The sequence below is a fragment of the Micromys minutus genome (assembly GCF_963924665.1).
Source record: "Micromys minutus genome assembly, chromosome: 28".
Taxonomy (NCBI): domain Eukaryota; kingdom Metazoa; phylum Chordata; class Mammalia; order Rodentia; family Muridae; genus Micromys; species Micromys minutus.
In genome coordinates, this window is record NC_137963.1 from 31869832 (window position 1) to 31876160 (window position 6329).

General features: G+C 37.5%; 1 pseudogene across 1 annotated transcript; it reads left to right on the forward strand.

Moving 5' to 3' along the window:
• Nucleotides 1-605: 605 nt before the first annotated feature.
• Nucleotides 606-5881, forward strand: LOC308438723 (gem-associated protein 8-like; annotated as a pseudogene). The gene is made up of 2 exons: nt 606-655; nt 5233-5881. The product of its transcript is annotated as a gem-associated protein 8-like (transcript).
• The last annotated feature ends 448 nt before the right edge of the window (nt 5882-6329 follow it).

The window sequence follows — 6329 nt, forward strand, 5'->3', positions numbered from 1 at the left end:
AGACCTTTTTCTAACTCCTCCATTTAGGACCCCATTCTCAGTCCAATGTTTGGTTGACAGCATCCAACTCTGTATTTGTCAGGCACTGGCAGAGCCTCTCAAAAGACAGTGATAGCATGATCCTGTCAGCATGTACATTTTGGCATCCACTATAATGTCTGGGTTTGGTGACTGTATAGGAGATGGATCTCCAGATGGGGCAGTCTCTGGATGGACTTTTCTTCAGTTTCTGCTCCACACTTGTCTCTGTATTTACTCCTGTGAATATTTTGTTACCTGTTTTAAGGACTGAAGGATCTCATCTTTGGTCTTTCAACTTCTTCATTTTATGTGGTCTGTAGATTGTATCTAAGATATTCCAAGCTTTTGGACTAATATTTACTCATCAGTGAGTGCATACCATGTGTATTATTTTGTGATTGGCTACCTCACTTAGGATAATGTCTTCTAGTTACATCCATTTGCATAAGAACTTGATAAAATCATTGTTTTTAATAGCTGAGTAGTACTCCAATGTATAACTGTACCACATTTTCTGTATTGGTTCTTATGTTGAAGAACATCTGGGTTCATTAAATTTTCTGGCGATTATAAATAAGGCTGCCATGAACATAATGAAGCATGGGTCTCTGTCATATGTTGGAGCATTTTTTGGGTATGTGCCTGTTAGTGGTTTAGCTGCGTCCTGAGGCTCTACAATGTCAATTTTTTTAACACTAATTTCCAAAGTGTTCCTATCAGCTTGCAATCTCATCAAAAATGAATTCTCCACATTTTTGCCAGCATCTAATATCACCTGAGTTTTTGATCTTACTCAATTTGACTGGTGTAAGGTAGAATCTCATCATTATTTTGATTTGCATTTTTGTGTTGACTAAGGATGTTGAACATTTCTTTAGGTGATTCTCATCCATTCAATATTCTTCAGTTGAGAATTTTTTATTTAGCGTTGTTCAACATTTGTCATAGGGTTATTTGATTCTCTAGAGTCTAACTTCTTGAGTTCTTTGTATATATTGGATATTAGCCCTGTGTCAGATATAGGATTGACAAAGATCTTTTTCCAATTTGTTGGTTGCTATTTTGTCCTATTTATAATTTCCTTTGCCTCACAGAAGCATTGCAATTTCATGAGGTCCAATTTGTCAATTCTTGATCCTAGAGCAAACAGTACTGTTGTTCTCTTCAGGAAATTTCCCCCTGTGCTAATGTGTCTGAGACTCTTCCCTAATTTTTTCTGTATTAGTTTCACTGTATCTGGTCTTATGTGGAGGAGCTTGATCCACTTGGACTTGGGCTTTGTGCAAGGTGAAAAAATTAATTGATTTGCATTCTTCTACATGCTGACCTCCAGTTGAACCCGCATCATTCATAATTTTTTTTTTTTGTCTTTTGTCCACTGGATGGTTTTAGCTCCCTTGTCAAAGATCAAGTGACCATAGGTGTATGGGTTCATTTCTGGGTCTTCATCTTTATTCCATTGTTCTATCTGCCTGTCTCTGTTTCAATTCCATCCAGTTTTTTAATCACAATTGATATGTAATAAAGTTTAAGGTTGGGGATTATAATTACACAGTAGTTCTTTTATTGTTGAGAATAGTTTTTGATATCCTGGGTTGTTTGTTATACCAAATAAATTTACAAATTGCTCTTTCTAACTTTATGAAGAATTGTCTTGAAATTTTGATTGGAATTGCATTGAATCTTTAAATTGCTTTTGGCAAGATGGTGATTTTTAATATGTTAATTCTTCCAATTCATGAACATGGGAGATCTTTTCATCTTCTGAGATCTATTTCAATTTCTTTCTTCAGACACTTGCAGTTCTTGTTATACAGATCTTTTATTTCCTTGGTTAGAGTCACATCAAGGTATTTTATATTATTTGTGACTATTGTTAAGGGTGTCTTTCCCCTAATTTCTTTCTCAGCCTTTTAATTCTTTGAGTAAAGGAAGGCTACTGATTTGATGAGTAAATTTTATATCTAGCCACTTTGCTGAAGGTGTTTATCGGCTGTAAAAGATCTCTGGTAGATATTTGGGGTCACTTAAGTATACTATTATCATCTGTAAATAGTGATATTTTGATTTCTTCTTTTCCATGTGCATCCTTTTGACCTCTTTTTGTTGTCTCATTGCTCTGGCTAGGACATAGATTACTATATTGAATAGGTAGTGAAAAGTGGGCAGCCTTGTCTAGTCCCTGATTTTAGTGAGATTGCTTCAAGTTTCTCTCCACTTAGTTTAATGTTGGCTACTGGTTTGCTGTATATTGCTTTTACTATGTTTCAGTACGGGCTTTGAATTCCTAACCTTTTCAAGACTTTTTTCATGAATCAGTGTTTAATTTGGTCAAATGCTTTCTGAGCATCTAATGAGATGATCATGGGTTTCTTTTACTTTTTCCTTTGAGTTTGTTTATATTTGAATTATGTTGATGGATTTCTGTATATGGATCCATCCCTGCATCGCTGCAAGGAAGTCTATTTGATCATGATGAATGATCATTTTGATGTATCCTTAAATTCAGTTTGTGAGAATTTTATTGAGTATTATTACATCGATTTTCATAAGGTAGATTGATTTGAAGTTACTTTTTTGTTGGGTCTATGTGTGGTTTAGGCATAAGCGTAATTGTGGCTTCATAGAAAAATTGGGTAGTGTTCCTTCTGTTCCTATTTTGTGAAGTAATTTGAAGACTATGGTTATTAGGTCTTCTTTGCAGGTCTGATAAAATTATGATAAAATACTAAGTCTATATGGTATCCTGGGCTTTTTTTCTCCTTTGGTTGGGAGACTTTTAATGACTGCTTCTATTTCTTTAGTTATTATGGGATTGATTAGATGGTTTATCTGATCTTGATTTAACTTTGATACCTGGTATCTGTCTAGAGAATTGTCCATTTCTTTCATATTTTCCAGTTTTGTTGAGTATGAGCTTTTGTTGTGGGATCTAATGATTTCTTGAATTCCCTGTTTCTGTTATTGTGTCTCCCTTTTCATTTCTGATTCTCTTAACTTGGATTCTGTTCCTCTGCCTTCTGGCTAGTTTGGCTAGGGGTTTATCTATCTTGCTGATTTTTTTTCAAAGAGCCATCTCTTGATTTTGCTAATTTGTTATATAATCTTTTTTTTTTTTTTTTTTTTTGCTTCTAGTTGGTTGATTTTGGCCCTGAGTTTGATTATTTTCTGTCTTCTTCTCCTCTTGGGTGTATTTGATCCTCTATTTTCTTTTTGGAAGCACTCAGACATGCATAAGCAGTCACAATTGTAGACATAAAGTTACTAACTAGTTCAAACTTGATTTTTCAATAGTCAGTGAGGTAATGCTTCCTCCAGGTTTTCCCAGTCATAAAATAAGATGTATGCATAGCTTTATGTAAGCTTAGAAATAGGAAATGATTTTCAGAAGAAAATTCTGAAGAAATTTCGTATACTTTCTATGTAAGTGACCAAGTTGGGAATGCTGGGAAGTCATTTCAACGATCTAGTGGCAGAAAACAAGAAATAAGATGATTTTTTACATAGAGGCAGAGATCCAGAGCCTTACTGAAGGGTTGGAGCAATGATTGAGGAAAACAAAGTGGTTGAGGATTCCACAAGAAGATCAAAAAGCTCAACTAACCTGGGTACATGGAGGCTCACAGGGACTAAATCATCAAACAAAGACCGTCCATGGGCTAGACCTATGCACCCTACACATTTGTAGCAGATGTGCTCCTTTGTCTTCATGTGGTTTTCCTAAAAATTGTAACAGGGATTGTATTTGACTCTGTTGTTTACCTTGGATTCCTCTGCCTAAGATGCCTTATCTAGTCTCAGTGTGAGAGAATGTGTGCTCACTGGGAGAGCTCGGATATAATTTGTTGCACTAGGGTTTATTGATACTCATGGAGCCTTCCACTTCTCTAAGGAAAAGGGAACAGGTTAATGGAGAGAGGGAATTTTAAGGGTAGGGCTTAGAGAGAGAGAGGGAGAGAAGGAAGGGAGGGAGAGGGAGGGAGGAAGAGAAAAAAGAAGAGAAGAGAAGAGGAGAAGAGAAGAGAAGAGAAGAGAAGAGAAGAGAAGAGAAGAGAAGAGAGAAGAGAGAGACTTGGTACTAGAGACTAGGAAGAGTCATTCAAGTCTAGAGCTGAGCACATGCCAGGAGTAAAAAGGCAAGGAACCTATTAGAAACATTGAAAGGAAATAAGCAAAATGGGCATATACAATTTTAGGATGTCATACCTAACTTAGAAAACTTCATTTTGCTTTCAATAAGAGTAGAAAAATAACCTTTTTTGTTTTTGTGATTTGTTTTTCCCTCCTATGGAGCTCTTAGCAGAATGAATGGAAATATGTTATGTCAGTATTGAGAGAAAATAGAAAGAGAACTGAACCATCATGTAGGAAATCTGAAAGGTGCTGCATAGATGACTCAGTAGAGTGCACCCTCTGATTTTCAAAAAATAAGACCCAAGATCAAATTGTAGCACACCATGGGACAGCTCAAATCCACAATAGAGTCCTGTTCCAGAGAAGCCAAAGTCATTTCTGGCCTACTCTACCCACATATACAGACACACACACGCACACGCACACATGCAAAACATATATGCACACACATGTATACACACATTATAATTAACTAAATAAAAGTAAATCTAGACAACAGAAAGCTCAAAAGCAAAACTCAGGGTGAAAAAATAGATTTAAATGAATTAATCTTGATTCTAAAGTCGAAGAATGTCAATTATTACATATATAGCTCCAACAAGTTAAAGTTCAAATTGGATATCAAATTAAAAACATACCAGCATACAAATATGCCAAAAATATAATTCAGAATGTAAAAAAAGAATATGATAGATCTAGAAAGCAAATTAATAACAGAGCTTGAGGACAGGGTCAGTAGAACTGTTGTAAACAAATTTACATGTTTTAAAAGGTGAAAAGTGATCATATTAAGAAGAAAGTTTTGAAAGAAAAGTTGTTCTTGGATATATGTCCAAGATAGAAAATATACTGTATAGTTTTAAAATGGATTAGAAATTTCAGAAATAATGGTTAAGAAAGGCATAGAAATTAAAATCAAGAATGTAGGCTCCCCACCACAAGACCTAGGTCTATTGTTGCCCACCGCCTGAGATCTGCAAGCTGCGTACCCAACAGTTCGACTTGGACTTTTGCAATTAGAGATAACAGCAATAGCCACAAATGGAGGTTTACTGCATCTTGGCATTCTTACCCAAGATACTGGCAACATTATCCTCATGCAATGCTTTGGATGCCATGCCACCAGAATGCCTACAGAAAGTTCAGGAATTCCTCTTTGACTTCCCCATGTTTTTTTCCATCATGGAGTTCTTCCCTGGAACTCAAGTGCCTATGAGTCTGGGCATTCTTGCAACTCTCAAGGTGACGACCACATGACCTGGCAGGAATCTCCCCTACAGTGTTTCCCTTCTCAAAAGCTCTGAGCACCCTGTGTATACCAGCAATAGAAACCAGGCATTCACAAGAGAAAGTGAAGCGCTGTGTGAAGAGGAAGAGCTGGAGTCCGATTCGGAGGACAAAGTGGAGTGCCACCTGAGCAATATGGGAATCACGTAGTAGCTCAGCCAGGACTTTGCACAGACTGAGAGGCACAGAGAAGAGCAGCAGCTAGACGCACCTAAATGACGATGTGAATGCAGACTGTGGCCTGTATTTCAACCACTACAGGTGAGTGGAGCCCCCATCTGAGAAGCCCCAGGAGCGGCGCCAAACAGAGACGAAGTGCTTAGATGGGAAAAGTGCTCCCAAGATCCTGGACATAGAGGCTGCTGTGCAGCTGAGCTTTGACAAGCACTGTGACAAAAAGCAGCCGGAGTACTGGCCTGTCATTCCCCTAAAGTTCTGAGTCCTGAGCACCCTAGGCAATGTTTCACGGTTCCTAGACTCTCCCTCTTCATCTCTTCTGCACATTTTTTTTTCACAGTAAGAGGCCTGTATACCAACATGGTGGTTACAGTCTGTCAGCCACTGAGAATTCTGTCAGCAGGAGATCTAATGTTGCCAACACAAGGAATGTTCACTTGACATATGCATTGTACCGGCTCTGGGGTTTCTCTGTAACAGTCTAGTTCATTGATATTATTGCCTGGAGATACTGCCTATTGTTTTGCATTTTTAATTTCCTTTGTGAAACCATCCTGAAAATCATAAAAGCCCTAAAGTCACATGTCGTTTATTCCTACATTTCTTAGACCAGTTTCCATACAGCCCATGGTTGCTACAAACTCTTCAATCTTCCTGCTTCCATCTCCCAAATGCTAGCTTATAGGTTTATACCCCACACTGGGCTTCTG